This window comes from Pan troglodytes, chromosome 5, assembly GCF_028858775.2.
Source record: "Pan troglodytes isolate AG18354 chromosome 5, NHGRI_mPanTro3-v2.0_pri, whole genome shotgun sequence".
In the NCBI taxonomy this organism is placed as follows: Eukaryota; Metazoa; Chordata; class Mammalia; order Primates; family Hominidae; genus Pan; species Pan troglodytes.
Genome location: NC_072403.2, coordinates 167,080,799 through 167,101,555, shown reverse-complemented (window position 1 = coordinate 167,101,555; position 20,757 = coordinate 167,080,799). Strand labels below are relative to the sequence as shown.

Below are 20,757 nucleotides of genomic sequence, written 5' to 3'. Positions count from 1 at the left end.
GTTTTGTTTTGTTTTTGTTTTTAAGATATGGGGTCTCACTCTGTTGCTCCAGGCTGGTCTTGAACTCCTGGGCTCAAGAGATCCTCTTGCCTCGGCCTCCCAAAGTGCTAGCATCACAGGTGTGAGCCACCACACCTGACCAAACTAATGATTCTTGAAGAGAAAAATTAGGGAAAGTATCTTTATTCTGTCAGTCTAAATACACAGATCTCAGTGATCAGAGAGATACATTTTCATTATACATAAACTACTGGTAGAGCTAAAATCTTTCCACAGTATTTTGAGAGATTTTTGCTCAAAAACTATCAATTTTTATAACATGACACCAGGTACCAGGCTCTGTTGGGGCTCTAGGAATACCACAAAAGAAAAAGGCCTGGAAGTCCTCAAAAATGAGGCTGAGATGAAAAATGGGGGAAAAAATAAGAGCTCTCATTTGGGAAAGAAAAACATTTTAATAAAACTAACCTCTAGAGCTTTTGTAAAGACTTCAGGTATCTTCACTTTAGAATATGATAAGAGAAATAAGTATGAAGCTGACTTAGAATACGGGCATCAGAAAAATTTAATATTAGACTCTTACTTCCTTGTAAAAACCCCAGTTTGCTCAAGGAGTCTATTAGTTAAGCCAAACTCAAAGTGAAAAGGGGGAGAGGGAGGGAGGGAGGAAGGGAGGAAAGAAGAAACCATCTCTTTTGATTCTGAAATAATTTTTTTGAGGTGGGATCTTGCTATGTTGCCCAGGCTGGTTTGAAACCCCTGGGCTCAAGGGATTCTCCTGCCTCAGCCTCCCAAGTAGCTGGAACTACAGGCACATGCCACCATGCCCAGCTAGTTTCTCACTCAAACCAGTATATCACTATTTTAGGTCAGCTGGAGGTGATGCTCTTCTGGTGAGATCTCCAGATATATTTAGTAGGCTTTTTATTTTTAATTCTTTTATATCTAAGAAGTGTAGCCACAAAACAGAAGTTAAATGGATTGACTTTTCTTTGGTGGTAATTATCAAATATTTTAAAACCAAAATCGCTAGCCCAAATAATTAAACCTTTACTTATTACCTTAATCACAGTCATGCAACTTGACGTGACCCCCCAGGCACAAGGGTTGGGTTTACCTGACGTCTAGTTTCTGCCGTGAGGGAGGTTAGTGGTCAGTAGGCTTTACATGGTCTTGGGAGCAACACAGCACATTTAACAAGCACGCAAAGTGAGTCCATGAAGTGAGCCTGAAAAACAGAAACGCAAGAAAACTCTGTGAAGCGTTTTACTCCAAGCTCCCACAAAGTCAAAAGGAAGCTTTAACGCAAATTATATGAAGAAACAACTGGTGTCCAGGGTCACTGTCAAGGTAATAAATGAAATGTCTGTGAACCGTGTGATTCATCAGGGTCATTTGAAGCCAGAACTGCCCACCCAGTCTTGCAAAGGCCACCAACTCAACACCCAGTCTGCAGTCAAATGCATGCCTTTGTTTCAGGGGAGACCGCTCCAGTGAGTCATGCGTGGCTCATCTGTCACCACGACCAGGAAAACAACTCTCAGTCTCACAGGGCTGCAGGAGCGTCAGGCTGTGTGACGAGAGGTGGCCCTTGTTCTCTATTTGACCAAGCAGCAAAAACAAAGCCCAAAATATAACATCACACTGAATAGTCCTTGGTTAAAATAATTTAGCTTGTAGAGGTTGACCTCATAAATGAGATTAAAAGCTTTCTCAAGCACATGTTAGCAGGGGCAAGAGGTCCCCCTCTGAGGGATAAGGCAGGGCTTCTGAAAGGGAGGAGGACTGGCTGAGCTGGGGAGGCTCCCCTCTGGCCGTGCTCACTGCTGGACACGAAGCCACAGACACGGGAAGCAGAGGGGTGAGGCCTTAATAGTGACTTTTTGTTCCTTTAAAAAAAAAAAGTTTATTTGTAATTGTGGTCAAACATGGATAACATAACATTTTCCATCTTACCCTTTATTTATTTATTTATTTATTTATTTATTTATTTATTTGAGACAGAGTTTTGTTCTTCTTGCCCAGGCGGGAGTGCAGTGGCACAATCTCGGCTCACTGCAACCTCCGCCTCCTGGGTTCAAGCGATTCTCCTGCCTCAGCCTCCTGAGTAACTGGGATTATAGGCACGCACCACCACGCCCAGCTAATTCTGTATTTTTAGTAGAGACAGGGTTTCTCCATGTTGGTCAGACTGTTCTCGAACTCCCGACCTCAGGTGATCTGCCCACCTCAGCCTCCCAAAGCGCTGGGATTACAGGCGTGAGCCACCGCGCCTGGCCCATCTTACCCATTTTTAAATGTACAGGGCAGCAGTAAGTACACTGTTGTACAACCGTCACCGACATCCATCTTCAGAACTCTTTCCATCTTGCAGAACAGAAACTCTGCACCCATTAAACAGCAATTCCCCGGTCCCACAGCCCCTGGCAACTGTCATTCTACTTTCTGCCTCTATGAATTTGAGGACTCTAGATACCGCATATAAGTGAAAGTATTTGTCTTTTTCAACTGGCTTATTTCACTTAGTATAATGCCCTCATGTTTCATCCACATGGTAGCAGATGTCAGAATTTCCTTCCTTGTTAAGGCTGAATAGCATTCTATTACATGTGCATGCCACATTTTGTTTATTCATTCATCCCATGGAGAGACACTTGGGTTGCTTCCACCTCTTGGCTATTATGAATAATGCTGCTAGGACCATGGGTGTTTAACTAGCTCTTCCAGACCCTGCTTTCAATTCTTTAGGATATATACCCAGAAGTGGAAATGCAATAGCATTAGGTTATACTATTTTTATTTTTAGAAAATAAACTATTTATTGTCATAAGCACACCACTTAGGTTATTCTATTTGTAATTCTTTTTTTTTTTCTCTCTTTTTTTGGAGACAGAGTCTTGCTCTGTCGTCCAGGCTGGAGTGCAGTGGCACAATCTCGGCTCACTGCAACCTCCGCCTCCCAGGTCCAAGTGACTCCCCTGCCTCAGCCTCTCAAGTAGCTGTGATTATAGGCACGCACCATTACACCAGATAATTTTTCTGGTTTTAGTAGAGACAGGGCTTCACCGTGTTGGCCAGGCTGGTCTCGAACTTCCGGCCTCAAGTGATCCACCCACCTCAGCCTCCCAAAGTGCTGGGATAACAGGCGTGAGCCACCGCGCCCAGCCCTATTTTTAATTCTTTACAGAACTGCCATACTGTTTTCCGCAACAGCTGCACCATTTTACATGCTCACCAACAGTGCAGCAGAGTTCCAATTCCTCCACATCCTCACCCATGCTTGTTATTTTCTGTTTTTCGACAGTAGTTATCCTAATGGACATAAGCAGTATCTCATTATGGGTTTCATTTGCATTTCTCTAATGATAAGTGATATTGAGCCATCTTTTTCATGTGCTTATTGGCTACTGTATATCTTCTTAGGAGGGTTCAATGGCACCTTTTATTTTTTTTGAGACAGAGTCTCACTCTGTTACCCAGGCTGGAGTGCAGCGGTACAATCTCGACTCACTGCAACCTGTGCCTCCCGGGTTCAAGTGATTCCCCTGCCTCAGCTTCCTGAGCATCTGGGATTACAAGTGCCTGCCACCACACCCAGCTAATTTTTGTATTTTTAGTAGAGACGGGGTTTCACCATGTTAGCCAGGCTGGTCTCGAACTCTCAGGTGATCCACCTGCCTCGGCCTCCCAAAGTGCTGGGATTACAAGCATGAGGCACCGCACCCGGCCTCAGTGGTGACTTTTACAGTTAGTGGGAGGAGAAGCAAGACACTGGAGCTAGGTTCCTCTAACAAAGACAAAGACAAATCTCCTGCCTGAGTCTATCCAAGCAGATACATTTTAAATTTAAAAAAAAAAAAAAAAAGTCAAATAGATTTTCCACTTGGCCATTGGCAGGAAATCCAATAGCTCAGCCTCTAATTAATGAGGACTGAGAAGGTGCCTGCTATGCTGCCGGCACCCTACCTTTTAGTAGGCAGCTGTGCCACACATCTAAAAAGGGGATAGCAACTGCTAGACTTGCCACTAGAACCTGGCCCCATCTCACACATGGGGCTGGACCACAAGAACCCCACCTTTTAAAAGTCCAAAACCAGCTGGATGTGGTGGCTCATGCCTGTAATCCCAGCACTTTGGGAGGCCAAGGCAGGGCAGATCACCTGAGGTCGGGAGTTCGAGACCAGCCTGATCAACGTGGAGAAACCCCGTCTCTACTAAAACTATAAAATTAGCCAGGCATGGTGGCGCATGCCTGTAATCCCAGCTACTCAGGAGGCTGAGGCAAGAGAATCACTTAAACGCCAGAGGCAGAGGTTGCAGTGAGCCGAGATTGTGCCATTGCACTCCAGCCTGGGCAACAAGAGCGAAACTCAGTCTCAAAAGAGAAAAAAAAAGTTCAAAACCTGGCTGGGCATGGTGGCTCAAGCCTGTAATCCCAGCACTTTGGGAATCCGAGGCAGATGGAGCACTTAAGCCCAGGAGTTCGAGACCAGCCTGGCCAAAATGGTGAAACGCCATCTCTACTAAAACTACAAAAAAATTGGCCAAGTGCGGTGGCACACACCTGTAATCCCAGCTACTTGGGAGGCTGAGGTGGGAGAATTGCTTGAATCGGGAGGCAGAGGTTGCAGTGAGCTGAGATCAAGCCACTGGACTCCAGCCTGGGTGACAGACACAGCAAGACTGTCAACTCTGTCTCAAAAATGATGATGATAATAATAAATAAACAAATAAATAAAGTTCAAAGCCTGAGCTGTTGAACCTTAGCTACCCTTTCATTTTTTAACTGAGGGAACTACAAATGGCCAGAGAAGCTCCTGGCTGCTGCCACTCAGACTGTCACAGTGAGTGGATCAGAGTGAGCCTTCATTTGTTTGCTTTTGTAAAGACCAAGGTCCAGTGATGACACTGGAGGCGAAAGGCTCCCGGCCGCTCACTCCTCAACCACCTCTCTGTCAGCCCTCCCGAGCTGCAGCACACACAGCACAGGCCCTGAGCTCGCCAAACCCAGCACACAAAACTGCGATTGAGCGGCCGACTGTGTCAGCCGCTCACGGACACACACAGAGGCCAGAATTCAAAGCCGCAGAATCACTCCCAGGTGGAAGTTTCTGCCCCAGCGGCAGGTTAGAACCTAAGCTCATCTTACTACTTTTGCAATTAAATAGCTTAATGTTTTTATTTCATGGGATATTTCTAAAAACACAGGAGACCCCCATCCTCTACTGGATGCTGTGCACTCAAGGCCTAGCACCTGGAGGCTCATATAAGCACTCAATAGACACCTGTGGGACCAAATGACAGCAATTCCTGTGCTACACAGTTGATGCGGACCCCAGACCAAGGGCGGGAATCCTCCTTACTGGGTATGACAGAAAGACTGGTGTATCAACTCACGAGGATACATTTCCATAATTAAGATAGAGAAAAGCAAACAGGGAGTGACAGAAATACAGAACAAAGTGCATTTTCACATATGCATAATGCTGACCAAATGTGCAATGTTGGGTCAATCCTGTCAGGGAAGAAAAAAAAAAAAACAGCCTTAAACAGTAGGAGGAAGAATTTATCCAATATTTATGAGAAATTTATTGACAGGAAGGATACTCCCTGAGGGAAGCTAAGTAATTATTGTCCCTGAGGAATTTGACAAATTGAACAGATATTTTTCTGTCATGCTTCAGCTATGATTTTTGTCTGGAAGCAAGGGAATATTTAAGGCAAATGTTCAGTAACCTCTGGCCCCCTGACTCCTTTACTAAAGGAATTTTATGATATTCAAGTTTAAAAACTATTTTAGTTAATAGGGGGCTGAAAAAAATTTAAAAAACAACAGATTTCATTCATGTAAACTCTTCAAAAAAAAAAAAGTACTTTAAAAGGGCCTGGTGTTTACAAATAGCAAAAGTATGTATAGGTATAGTCACCCGCAGCAACCCCTGTGAAGGTTTTCTAACCTGCAGGAAGAGATATGAAGTATAACAACGTGTGGCGAGGCCCAGGGCTGGTAGAGACGTAATTTAAGTGAAGTCACTCTGGAATAATGTGGCACCAAGAATGTGTATACTTAGCAAACATTTTATGCTGTGTACAAACTTTTTTATAATTATTTTTTATTTACGGGACAATTATAATAAATATTGGAATTTTAAAAAACTTATCACAATGACATGGACCTAGAACGAAAAAAAAAATCCTACCGTCCATTCTCCATTCCCTCCCAATCCCCAAAATCCTACCTCCCATTCTCCATTCCCTCCCAATCCCCAAAATCCTACCTTCCATTCTCCATTCCCTCCCAATCCCCAAAATCCTACCTTCCATTCTCCATTCCCTCCCAATCCCCAAAATCCTGCCTTCCATTCTCCATTCCCTCCCAATCCCCAAAATCCTACCTTCCATTCTGCATTCCCTCCCAATCCCCAAAATCCTACCTTCCATTCTCCATTCCCTCCCAATCCCCAAAATCCTACCTTCCATTCTGCATTCCCTCCCAGTCCCCATTCACATGAGTATGCTCTGTAGCTTTTTAAGCTAAAATTACCAAGAGTGGAAGTTTTTCTTTTTTAAAAGTGTGATCAGTAACCACACCAGAAGTGTGCAGCAATGTGGAGGAATGTCCTAAGTATGCCATCACAATCCCAACAGCCACTGTCATCTACTGAGTCCCGGGGAAAAATAGCTTTCAGGAGGAAATTCGAGATTTACCTTTTCTTCATTTGCCTTTAGCCTGGGCTTGATTGGATGAGTCAGATTCCCAAATTCTCTAGTTCCATGTAGTGTGGCATTTATAGCAAAGAAAACTAGAATCGTCTGCCTCTGCTTTGTCTCTGGACTGAGGCCCTGAGCTGGCTGCCCAGATGGAGCAACTGAAGGGGAATAGGAGGAAACCCTCCGGGTGGGCAGATGGCGCTGAGCAGAGGCCTGCGAGGAGGGCGGGGGCTGGATCGGGGACAGCAAACAGAACGGAGCCACTGCAAAAAAGGAGATCTACAGCTGGCCAAGACCGTGAGAGGAAGCACAAGTGCTACTACCAGGAGATACCAAAAGGCTTCACATCGCTCCAGAGAGATTTTTATACTAAACTAGGACCCTCATCCTAGTCCCAGGCAAATACTTCAGATAGTGACAAGAGCCAGATAACAAAAGGGCCAGCCATCATTAACCATAACAATATCTACTTGGTTTTCTTTATTTGGGGAGGGTCGGGGACAGCTTTAACCACTAAGGAGAGGAGTCTCCGTAAATTCTAGTCTGGTTTGTGTCAGCGAACTCGGGTTAAGCCCTGCTTCTGTCTCTCAAACAGCATGTGAGACTTTGGGTAAACTGCTCAAGCTTTCTGAATTTCTTTTTCCTCATTTGCAACTTGAGGATAAAAATATCTGCACTACTACCTCACAGACTGAGAATCAAGTGTGGAAATATATGTGAAACCATCTAAAATACTGGGAAATGCAACAGAGTACTATTATTAATTTGTAGTTATAAGTCTAATTTTGTATGTTATGATATCAGATCTCATAATAACTGCTGTTTCAGGTCTGTCATTACCTACTCATTATTCAATAATGCAACACAAAGTATTATTAAATTTTAGCTTTAAGTCTGATTTTGTATATTATGATATTAGATCTTATTAAAACTGTCATTTCAGATCTTTCATTACCTATTATTAAATTAAATATTATATATAGATAAATTTAGAATCTTCTAGGTTTTAGCATTTCATTTTGATCAATTCCCCCAAATTATTACAGCATATAAAACTACCTAATTTGCAAGCAGTCTATCAAATGTAAAGAAAACCAGTGACACAAGCCATACACTCTCATTAGTAGATAACTCACGTTAGGAAATGTAAGAAAATAACCTGAATGCGCATTGAACTGGTACAACCTTAAAGCAGTCATTCTCAACTATGGTGATTTTGTCCCCCAAGGGACATTTGGCATGTCTGGGAATATTTTTGGTTGTCACAACTGGGGTCTGCTACTGTCACCTAGTGGGTTAAGGCTAGGGGGATACTACTGAACCCCATACAACATACAGGACAGTTCGCCACAACAAATAATTAATTATCTGGCCTAATATGTCAATAGTTCCAAAGCTGAGAAATCCTGCCCTGAAGTTTTATTATTGTCTCTATCACTGAAAATATTAAAACTCAGGACAAATGTGCCTAAAAATCTAAAACAAAAGCATTCACCTCTACCAGGGATCCAAACTTACTAATAAACTCTGTAAATACTGCCAGGATCTGTTTCTCTCATCCTGAGTCAATGAACTACACTCAGAATGCATGAATTGAATACCAAGACTTGAAGGAGCTCATTTCTAATCACAAGAAGACTTGAACCCAATTTATATAAAGAGGCAGGCAAAAGGAACATCTGGTCCCCATAGGAATAATGCTTAGGAAGAGTAATCCTTACAAATAAAGTGAGCAGAAAGCAAGCTGCTGTGAAGGGCCTCAGAAGCTAAGCTTCCATTGTTGGGCCTCACTGGTCGTCTCTGAATTCAGCAGGACTCCTTCCAAATGCATATTAACAGATGAATGGATAGACCCATCTGTGGCAAGGAATGCCCTCCGAGCAGGATCTCCGCTGACAAGCATGGCTGGTATTCAACAAGCGGGAAAGTCATAAATTCCACAGAGACAATAGCTCAGTTTTTTGTCCAGTTCATCACCTTAGTAAGTCAATTTATCACAAGGAGGATCTCCACACTCACACCTGTTTTAGAAAACATCCCAACATCTGCAGCATGGCTTACAGAAGGCTGATCAAGCCGTGGGTCGTGGCCCATTGTTGGGTCATGAAATCCATTCGATGAATTGACACCAGTATTTTTAAATGAATAGAAGAGAACAAAATAGAGCAGAAGAGAGACTAGCAGAACGGAAAATAGACGAGTGAATCCCAGTAAGAGTAAAATTTGTTTCATGAAACTAAATTCTTGCGTGTGCTTGTGTGTTTGTCCATATACTGGGTTGTGAAGTAAAATTATGTCTTCTTGAGTCACGATTAAAAAAGAAATGTTTTAAAAACTGACTTATAAAACCACAAGAGGTAGTTTTGCCAGAATGGTACATCCACTCTAAGAAAATCCAAGGAGAGCCAAGCTCCGACGAGTCCCAAAACATTCGAAAAGTCATTGTTGGCCGGACGTGGTGGCTCACGCCTGTAATCCCAACATTTTGGAAGGCCAAGGCAGGCAGATCACTTGAGGACAGGAGTTTGAGACCAGCCTGGCCAACATGGTGATACCCATCTCTACCAAAAATACAAAAATTAGCCGGTCACGGTGGCTCACGCCTGTAATCCCAGCTATTCGGGAGGCTGAGGCATGAGAATCACTTGAACCTGGGAGGCAGAGGTTACAGTGAGTGGAGATTGCGCCACTGCGCTCCAGCCTGAGTGAAGAAGAGACTCTCATTCAAAAAAAAAAAGAAAAGAAGAGTCAGGGCCAGGTGCAGTGGCTCACGCCTGTAATCCCAGGACTTTGGGAGGCCGAGGCTGGTGGATCACATGAAGTCAGGAGTCTGAGACCAGCCTGGCCAACACAGTGAAACCCTGTCTCTAATAAAAATACAAAAATTAGCCAGGCGTGGTGGCAGGCACCTGTAATCCCAGCTACTCGGGAGGCTGGAGCAGGAGAATCTCTTAAACCCAGGAGGCGGAGGTTGTAGTGAGCCGAGATCGCGCCACTGCACTCCAGCCTGAGCAACAGAGCGAGACTCCGTCAAAAAAAAAAAAAAAAAAAGGGAAAGGAATGGAAGGGAAGGGAAGTCATTGTCCAAGGCAAACACTTCAGATACACACAGTAAGTACCAGATTTTTTTTTTTTTAAAGATGGCCCATCATTAATGTGCAATCTGGACACCACAGATTAGGTCCATGGGCTTCATCCTTTTGCACTGCACAAATTAAAAAAAAAAACACACACATTCACTGGACATTCAACTTCTTGGTAGGAAAGTTAGGAACAACCCAATAAGGAAGATAACCCAACAAGTGGGTCTTGGAGGATGAGTAGGATTCCATTAGATGAAGAAAGGAAAGAGAAGGCCGTGCGCGGTGGCTCACGCCTGTAATCGCAACACACTGAGAGGCCAAGGCAGGCGGATCACCTGAGGTCAGGAGTCTGAGACCAGCCTGGCCAACACGGTGAAACCCCTTCTCCACTAAAAAAATACAAAAATTAGCTGGGTGTGGTGGCGGGCGCCTGTAATTCCAGCTACTCGGGAGGCTGAGACAGGAGAACCACTTGAATCCAGGAGGCAAAGGTTGCAGTGAGTCAAGATCACGCCACTGCACTCCATCCCGGGCAACAGAGCAAGACTCCGTCTCAAAAAAAAAAAAAGAAAAAGAAAAAAGAAAAATAAAGGAAAGGAAAGAAAGGAACTCCAGGGAACAGAAAATGGTTTGTTCAAAGACACGGTGCTCCATAACCACTTGCTGGATCCCTGAAGGACCGAATCCACAAGAGAATACATGGAGAAAGACCCCAGCTCCTTCAGGGAAAGGTGTGAAGGGGGTGCAGGTCCCGAGCACCAGGGTCAGGGACAAAGTTTGGAGAGAGGAGGAGGTAAGAGGGAAAGGCAGGCTGAGGTAGGGGAAGCTAAGGGAATCTTGGACAGGCCCCTGCCCATCCCCTTACACTCTCCCCTACCCACTGTTCCCAGAAACACCACGGCACGACCATCAACCTCAGGACACTTTGGAACACCCTCTGGGAAAGGAGTCCACAGTAGCCAACAGCTCAGCGTCAGTGTGGGAGGCAGTGTTGGCCCAGGAAGAAAATGTTCAAAGTATTGGCAGAAACTTGGGGAAATGAAGTGAAATTTTAAAGTTCCACTCAACAATTCGACATGAATGTTTGGAGACTCTCCTATACACGGAGCACTGTGCTGGACACCATGAGGGACAGAAGTGTGAGAGATGACACCATCCCTTCCCAAAGGAGCTCATCAGCTTGTGCCTGGAGGGAGAGAGATTATAAACCATGAAACATTTGGAGAATCAGTAAGAGAGAATATGAAAGGCCAGGCACAGTGGCTCATGCCTGTAATCCCAGCACTTTGGAAGGCCGAGGTGGGAGGATCACCTGAGGTCAGCAGTTCGAGACCAGCCCGATCAACATGGTGAAACCCCGCCTTTACTATAAATACAAAAATTAGTCAGGCGTGGTGGCACACGACTGTAGTTCCAGCTACTCGGGAGGCTGAGACAGGAGAATTGCTTGAGCCCAGGAGGCGGAGGTTGCAGCGAGCCGAGATGGCGCCACTGCATTCCAGCCTGGGCGACAAAGCATGACTCCGTCTACAGGGGGAAGAGAGAGAATATGACAACTTTAACAGCATTAAGTTTATGAGAGAGATGGTGAAACCGGCAATCCCACAAATATTACTGGTATGTTTTTGGAATGTCAAGTAAATTCAGTGGCCCGGCTATATGTGAGCCATTGCAGAAACTGAAAATATTTCAGGGAATTTAAACACACACACACACTTTCAAGCAAAATTACAAAATCAAGGAGCTTCTCTGAACCTATTCTGGCTCAGGGGCTGCCCAATAAAAATTTTGTTTTTTAATTTTTTAAATTACAGAATCAATATTGTCTAAAATAAAATAATCCTGGATAAGACGAAATATTTTCCTTATTTTTCTTTTAGAAATTATTCAAAGGCATTTTACACATTCTCACCACGGCTCTTTGAAACATGTATTTTTTTTTTTAATATATCAAATGTTCAGTCCCACTCTGCCCTTTCTCCCCCGTCTACTTCAAGTCTCAGCTAAAACTTGTCCAACATCCTGGCCTCTATAAACTTCGTGGTCCTGTTCTGGTGACTACCAGAACAAAGATTCAAAAGACCTAAAGCTGTTAGCATGTCTTTTAAATGGCCCTCTTTTATAACTTTTATAAACATGAGATTCAAAATTGTGGGTGTGACTTTTAAATAACCTCTGTTTTTAACCTTTCTGAGCTTGAGCCACTCCACAAAGAGCAAGCTTAGGCCTGGGTAAGCACTTCCCTAGGTTTACATCAAAACTTAAACAGAATCATGCGCTGGAATCTCAGACTGCAACCACACAGCTTCTTGCTGACTATGGAAACCTGCATGGATGTAAAAGGCCCGAGCTTCAGTAAATCAGAAGCAGATACCGTCCTCCTAAACCCCAATCACATTCTGTAACCAAAATCTACCACGGTCATTGTACCAAGTTATTCTTGGCAAAACATTTCTTCATTATGCACTGTTTCATTTAAGTTAAAAAATGAACGGGGCTTAAACCACAAATTTTTTCCCCTCATCTAAATGGGTGCTTTCCCCACCTTCATAAAATGGGTAACTATTCTACTTCAACAAGGGTTTTTGCCTTGTTTGAGAGTCATTTTTAGAAATGTATGTCTTAAGGCTACAATGTAGATTCTCCCTGAGGGCTGCAGGTAAATTAACCAATCATTGCTGAAATTTTCCTTAATTCATATGAGTATTCACAACAAACCTGATAAGATTTTAGCTAACAACTTTATAGAAACTTTCAGGAAAAAAGCAACATATATATACTAGTTGGTATAGTTTAAATTTGCTAATTTATAGAAATTTAACATTTTTTCATATCCAAAGTAGATGAAACATGGATGGAGGGGGAAGGGCCTAATCCATTCTTTTTTTCTGAGATGGCAGTCTCTCTCTGTCACCCAGGCTGGAGTGCACTGGTGCGATCTCAGCTCACTGCAACCTCTGCCTGCCAGGTTCAAGCAAGTCTCAGGCCTTAGCCTCTGGGATTACAGGCACACACCGTCACATCCAGCTAATTTTTGTATTTGTAGTAGAGATAGGGTTTCACCATGTTGGCCAGGCTGGTCTCAAACTCCTGATCTCAGGTGAGCCGCCCACCTCGGCCTCCCATAGATTACAGGCGTGAGCCACCACGCCTGACCAATCCTTTCTTAATGCTGCTGTGTGCCGGGATACCCCAGGCACAAGAATCCTCATAGGTTGCATAATCATCCCTGTTTTACAGAAAATAACTTCAGCCTCCAGGGGGTAAATAATTTGGCCAAGATCACTAAGAGGCAAAGGTAGGAATCAAACCTGGATATTTTCGATCATTTTTTAACATCGATTGATTGATCAACTTATTGCCAGGGTCTTGCTCTATCACGCAGGCTGGAGTACAGTGGTGTGATCACGGCTCACTGTAACCTCAAATGCCAGGGCTCAAGTGAGCCTCCTGTCTCAGCCTCCCAAGTAGCTGGGACTATAGGCTTGCACCACCATGCCTGCTAATTTTTTTATTTTATTGTTTGTAAAGACAGGGTCTCACTATGTTGCCCAGGCTGATTTTCAACTCCTGGGCTCAAGGAGTTGAATCCTCCTGCCTTGGCCTCCCAAAGTGCTGGGATTACAAGTGCGAGCCACCACACCAGGCCATTTTAACGCAGTGGCTCATGCCTGTATTCGGAGTACTTTGGGAGGCCAAGATAGGAGGATCCCTTGAGCCCAGGAGTTTGACACCAGCCTGGGCAATATAGTAAGATGTTGTCTCTTTAAAAAATAAAATAATAATTTTAAATTATTTTGTACTTCTTAATCTGAAATTATTCCTTTTCTTTTCTTTTTTTTTTTTTAAGTACAATTTAACTTTCAGGATTCCCTTTCAAAAGAGTGGTTTGGCCAGGCCCGGTGGCTCATGCCTGTAATCCCAGCAATTTGGGAGTCCGAGGCAGGTGGATCACCTGAGGTCAGGAGTTTGAGACCAGCCTGGCCAACATGGTGAAACCCCATCTCTACCAAAAATACAAAAATTAGCCAGGCATGGTGGCGGGCACCTGTAGTCCCAGCTACTTGGGAGGCTGAGACAGGAGAATTGCGTGAACCTGGAAGGCGGAGGTTGTAGTGAGATGAGATCACGCCACTGCACTCCAGCCTGGGTGACAAAGCGAGACTCCATCTCAAAAAACTTAAAATTAAATTTAAATAAATAAAGGGTGGTTGTGGTTCTGATCAATCTATGCCCCTTTCACAAATCAAACATCTTAAACATCCTTCTCTAAGGGTATTTTTTTTCTCCAGGTAACAAAGGTTTCCGTGACTGGGGATGAAGAAGTAAGAATAAAATGAAAAACTAAACTTCTAAGTTACCTGAGGAGCTTTACGGTTAAAATTTAGTTATCCCAGTCTACTGCCTTATAAAGAACATCACGCAAATGAGAATTTTGTTTTCTTGATACTTTAAGCTTCATGGTAATTGTCTTCAATAATAATTATAACTTAGAGTATGCCTCCCAATGGCTGTGGGGGTGGGGCATGGCCACCAAGACAAAGGGAGAGCAGAGGAGACACTCAAGGCCACAGAATAACCAAGGGGCATCTTCCTGAAGCTCTGATTTCATTTAATGCTAAGTAATTTAAATATTATGTCCATAATAAAGAAATATGTATCATGGCAGGGCACGGTGGCTCACGCCTATAATCCCAACACTTTGGGAGGCTGAGGCAGGAGGATCACTTGAGATTAGGAGTTTGAGACCAGCCTGGCCAGCACAGTGAAACCCCATCTCTACAAAAAAATACAAATATTAGCTGGGTGTGGTGGCACGCACCTGTAATCCCAGCTACTCAGGAGCCTGAGGCACAAGAATCACTTGAACCTGAGAGGCAGAGGTTGCAGTGAGCCGAGAAGGCACCACTGCACTCCAGCCTGGGTGACATAGCAAGACTCCATTTCAAAAAAAAAAAAATATATATATATATATATATATATACATATATATATATAAGTAAAGTATAAAATTTACATTTTTAAGATAAAGTATAGGAGTTCAACGATATTTAGCATTTACATTAGTTTGCTTCTGCTACATCATCAGGCTTCCCAGGGAGGATACATTTTCACTGATTAAGGCAATAAATGTTCACTGAATAACAACTCTTTGCTAGACACTGTTCTAAGCCCTGGGGATACAGCAATAAACAAAACAGACCCCCATCCAAAGAAGTATCCCTGCTCTCATGGAGCTTATACTAAAGTGGAGAGAGATGAACAATAAACAACGAAAATACATTTTTTTAAGACGGAGTCTTGCTTTGTTGCCCAGGCTGGCGTGCAGTGGCATGATCTCGGCTCACTACAACCTCCACCTCCTGGGTTCATGCGATTCTCCTGCTGCAGCCTCCCAAGTAGCTGGCACTACAGGAGCCCACCATAATGCCCAGCTAATTTTTGTATTTTTTTAAGTAGAGATGGAGTTTCACAGTGTTGGCCAGGCTGGTCTCGAACTCCTAACCTCAAGTGATCCGCCAGCCTCAGCCTCCCAAAGTGCTAAGATTATAGGCATGAGCCACCACGCCCGGCCGGAAAATAAATTTTCTTTTAGGAGGTGATAAGCACTTGGACAAAATAGTAAAGAAGGAAATGGTGGAGGAGGCAACGTGGAGAGGGGAAGGATGCTGCAATTTTTAAAAGGCGAGGAAGCCTCTCTGAATGGTGACACTTCAGCAGAGATTTGCAAGGAGGAGACACCAAGTGTGTTCCAGGGAAAGGGCACCGTGGGCAGGGGCAACAGAAAGTGCAAGTGCCGGAGAGGCAGGGACCAGCATGGCCGCAGCAGAGCAAGCGAGGGGAAGAAGGGCAAGAGAGGTCAGAGAGGGGCCACAGAGCCAGTGAAGGCAGCCTTGAGGGACAGTTTAAGGACTTTGGCTTTCACATTGAGAAAAAAAGTCATAATTAGAGGGTGTGATAGAGAAGGTTCATCATGGGACATTTTAAAAGGATCTGTGGAGCTGCTGTGTGGATATGGATTGTCAGCGACACAGTGGAAGCAGCAGGGGGACCTGCTAGGCTACCGGAACGATGCAGGGGAGAGGCAGTGCGCCCCAGCTTGGGTGGAGGTGGTAAGGGAGGGGGGTGGTAGGGGAGGAGGCTGCCTCCGGACACAGCTGAAGCTCTGGGGGGCTGAAGGGAGAGCCAGCAGGACTTGAGGGCAGGTGGAAGTGTGAGTGACACCAAGGATGATTCCACACTGTTCATTAAAGCCATGGGAGAATGCAGACGGCAGAGCAGAGCAGGCTTCCGCGGGCAAGATGAGGAGTTCAGTTTTGGACAAGCTGGGTTTGAGGTGTCCACTGGATACTTAAGTGGTAATACCAGTCTGGAGTTCAGGAGAGAAGTGGGCTGCTCACCCACACAAAGATGGTATTTAAAACACAAACTGGATGAGTTCTCCATAAGTAAACAAAGGAAAGACATGGGGTCCAAGGAGGCCCTGGGGCACCTTGACATTAAGGGGTCAAGGAAATGAGGAGAAGCCCATAAAGGAGACAGAAGGGGCAGTCGGTGAACTGAATTAAGAGGAACCAAGACACCTGGCACGGTGGCTCACACCTGTAATCCCAGCACTTTGGGAGGCCGAGGCAGGCAGATCACCTGAGGTCAGGAGTTCGAGACCAGCCTGGCCAACGAAACCCCGTCTCTACTAAAAAAAAATGACAAAAATTAGCCAGGCTTGGTGGCGCATGCCTGTAATCCCAGCTGCTTGGGAGGCTGAGGCAGGAGAATCACTTGAACCTGGGAGGCGGAGGTTGCAGTGAGCCGAGATCGCATCACTGCAGTCCAGCCTGGGCGACAGAGCAAGACTCCATCTCAAAAAAAAAAAAAAAGAGGAAACCAAGAGAGTATGTGGCACCTAAACCCAATTGGGAAAAGCATTTCAGGGAGAAGACTGAGCAACCATGTCAAATGTTTCTGATTCAAATAACAAAAACCCAGAACAAGCAGTGCATTTAGTAGATCTGGCATTATGCAGGTCCCTGTGAACAGGACAAGGGCAGAATGGGGTGGAGAAAGACCGACTGGATTGAGTTTGAGGATGAGGTCAATGAAACTGAAGGGAGTGAATAGGGACAGCTCATTCAAAGAGCTTTACTATAAAGGGGAGCAGAGAGGAATCAGTTGCTAGCGGGAAGGACAGAGGGATCAAAAAGAGCTTCATTTATTGTCTATGTGTGTATCTTCAGGAAAAATTCCAACACGCAATGAGAATTAAAGGGAAAATGTGATGTGGCGCAGAGAGAGGGACCATTCCTAAAATGTCCTAGAATGGGTCAAAGGGAGAGGAATTGCACGCACAAGAGGAGGTGGCTCTAGAGCAACTGCCCCTCCTATCACAGAAACTTCAGAAACGTTTGAGAGGCACCAACATCACATACATACAGTAGGGTGTCAGGATACAAGAGCTCCAGTGAGAAACTCCTTCATTACCTGCATGTCACTGTGTTGTCTTGTAATTTCTATTTTTTTCCCAGTGTGACATTTCTTAAAAAGGTAAGTGATGGTTATTGTTAGTTTCCTGTTATTTCAGGGGTCTTGTTATTGTTGTTGTTTTATAGTTAACTTGTCTGGCTGTTTGGATACATTTGTGATCATCCTATCAATTTTCAACGGTGTGTGTGTGTGTGTGTGTGTGTGTATTCCAAGAGTATACGGACACTTCCCATGAAGCGCTTTACTCTCCAGTGCCTCCTAATGTCATGAGTTTCCTCGGTTCACTACTGTGTCTGTGTATAAAGCTTCCTTTCACTTGTCTTTAAGATGCCTTTTTCCACCTTCCAGGGGTGGCCAAGGGCAACTTGAAAACAAGCCTGTCTTTATTCTCTCCACTTGGTTTCTTCTCATTGCCTTTAATCATATGGATTCTAGCTTTTGTCTGTAAAAGCTTGCAAACTCTGTCTCTCCTTAGCCCTTCCCCACATCTCCATTTTAGAAATCCGACTCTAGCAATTCTGCGACTATAGAGATGGGTCAGGGTCAAGTACAAAGGCAGGATAAGGATTATTCTCACTTTCCAGTGCTTGAACAATACCCAGGATTTTTTAACCTTTATTCAAGTCCTAGGAACACCCTGAATCAACTTCATCCTGACATTATCTGTGGAGCCCACTGCATCCCTTTCCTTAAGTGTAAATGATAACTTGGCCTATCACTTTTTGTGTAAACTTTACTTTTCCAAAAGTGCCTTACATCACCTTGGCACTAAAGCCAGGCCTCATCTGCTGTGTTTCTGTTCCCTTCCAGGGCTTCTTTTTTGTAAGGCACAGAAGTAACAAAACCTAAACAGTCTTCTATTGGAATGTGACTATAAACCAAAGAAAACCAATCTAAGACTGAACCAGGAAGAGACTGACAGATGAAGTCTAATCAAACCTGTCTTATCACATAGGTTAGGGTAACATTTGTGCACCTAAAATTCTCTCTGGCAACAGTCAGAGAGCTGATGGTCACAGATTGAATGTACAGCTTTGAATTTGACTAGGCTATGGGAAAAGCAAAAGCCCTTTTCTCTACTAGAGCTTTAAACAGACAGGTAAACCAAACCAACACACAGGTTACCAAACACGTTTGGTAAACAGGTAAGTAAATAGATGAAAGAAAGAACCACAAAAAAAAAAAAAAAAAAAAGAAAAGAAAGAGGAAAGGAAGAAGGAAGGATGGACAAAGGGAGGAAAGGAGATGTATGTGCATGTCGGCTGGACGTGGTGGCTCATGCCTGTAATCCTAACACTTTGGGAGTTCAAGGCGGGTGGATCACTTGAGATCAGGAGTTCAAGACCAGCCTGGCCAACATGGTGAAACCCCGTCTCTACTAAAAATACAAAAAAAAATTAGCCGGGCGTAGTGGCAGGTACCTGTAATCCCAGCTACTAGGGAGGCTGAGGCAGGAGAGTCCCTTGAACCCAGAGGTGGAGGTTGCAGTGAGCCGAGATTACACCACTGCACTCCAGCCTGGGTAACAGAGTAAGACTCTGTCTTAAAAAAAAAAAAAAAAAAAAGTCTGTGCATTTGTCTGTATATATTTGCACACATGTGTATGCATACACAAGTCTCTATCAATTATCTAAGATACATCAGGATGTGCCAAAGTTTCCTCAATTAAGGAACAGGTAGAGTAAGAAAAAGACTAACAGGATACCTGGAATTTCCTTCCAGCTGGGTAACTAACCATCTCTGTGGCTTCGGACAAGTCGCTTCAGTTCTGTGGTTCTTCAATTGTCTCCTTTGAAAAACTGCCTAAGGTCCATTTTCAGCTCTAATGTTCTATCTCTACAATACTATGGACTATAAAGACCTGAAAAATGAGTGTTCAATATGTTTCCTGAGATACTGATGTTGAAGCCTCCTGATATTTGTAAGCCTGTTTTAAGTAGAACTGAGTAATAAAAAGACATTCCACCCTGTTAATAGAATTCAACAGTCAGACATTCAGGTTTATCTACTACCATTATTATTACTTTTTACTGTTTTTAATACTGCTGCTATTTCTTTCTATTCCATACCTTTATCTTTTTTCTAGCCCTTCTAGTAAAGCTGTTATTACCTTCATGTAGAAGGCACACTTAATTTCAAAAAAAAAAGATGCAAATTATTCCTTTAAAAAATGTCCAAATAGACCTTGTTCTTCACGGCCTGTATTTTTCTAAATCTAAAAGCTGAAGGCCGGGTGCAGTGGCTCACACCTGTAATCCCAGCACTTTGGGAGGCCGAGGCGGGCGGATCATGACGTCAGGAGATCGAGACCATCCTGGCTAACACAGTGAAACCCCATCTCTACCAAAAATACAAAAAAATTAGCCGAGTGTGGTGGTGGGCGCCTGTAGTCCCAGCTACTCGGGAGGCTGAGGCAGGAGAATGGTGTGAACCCAGGAGGCGGAGCTTGCAGTGAGCTGAGATCGCGCCACTGCACTCCAGCCTGGGCGACAGAGTGAGACCCTGTTTCAAAAAAAAACAAAAAAGAAAAAGTTGAACTAAGGGATCTCACTAACCTGATTTATTATAATTACATAAGGGAATCTTACAAAGTGAGTCAAACCTAGAGGCACATACACATATAGTAAAGTGCCCCATCAGATATTTACGCTTTGTGGTTTTTTATTCAATACTTCTGGTGGGAAGAAGCTGCAAAGACCCTTAACTAATTTTGCGAAAGAAAGCATGGCTCTGCTCAAACACAATCTCAGACCACCAAGACAGAATCATCTGTTTTACTTAATGGGTAAGTGAAGGACCCACTTACCCACTGGAAAACTAATCTCTTCACAAGGAGCCTAACGCTTATCTCGCACTTCCAGGCATCCTTCCTGCAGGCCTGATCTAATGAGAGGGCTTTGGAAAGTCACTCCCTCTGCACTAAAGTATTGAAAAAAGGTGTTATCTATTTGCATTCAAAACACTATTTACGGTCTGGTCAGTATGAATTTGAGTCATTAAGTTCTTCAATGGACTTCACTTTCTGTCGACAAGCTCTGGCAAAAATCAAAGTAGGTGACAAGTGTTAATGTGACCGGAGAAGGTGGCGGTCAGTGCGCTGTTCCTGCTCTCAGTGCTTGCTGGCTCTGTCAGAGCCGCATTTTTTAGATGAAAAGGAAAAGTCATCAATAAAATATGACCAATCTTTCTATGAACTGTAACCTGCCTGAATCACACTCACATTCCTCCATCCCTAAAGACGTGTCTGTAAAGGAAGTGAACACATGGGGGATGCCCAATACACCGATGGAGATGACAGCCCTGACCCAGCACAGCTGAAAACGAACCCACGTAGCCTGCCTGAAAATAATTCATAACCTCATAATGCTGAAAGTATAAAATTTTAGAATCCCTAAGTGTGACAAAAGGCCACAACAAAATGTTTAAACCTGTTAGGAAAAACTCCAGCAGCTGTTCACCAGTACCCTTACTTTCCAGAAAT

At 44.0% G+C, this 20,757-nt stretch overlaps 1 protein-coding gene across 5 annotated transcripts in view; it reads right to left on the bottom strand.

Annotated features, from left to right (window-relative positions):
• The window catches only part of TIAM2 (TIAM Rac1 associated GEF 2), a 264,322-nt gene that overhangs the window by 129,221 nt on the left and 114,344 nt on the right, over nt 1–20,757 (bottom strand). For 4 of the 5 annotated variants that reach the window (XM_009452282.5, XM_054686446.2, XM_009452286.5 and 1 more), the window contains one exon: nt 1,118–1,228. The gene's annotated coding sequence lies outside the window, so the exon portion shown is untranslated. Of the gene's footprint in view, nt 1–1,117; nt 1,229–20,757 lie in introns of those variants that run through there. The other variant, XM_063813588.1, reaches the window with a different exon arrangement.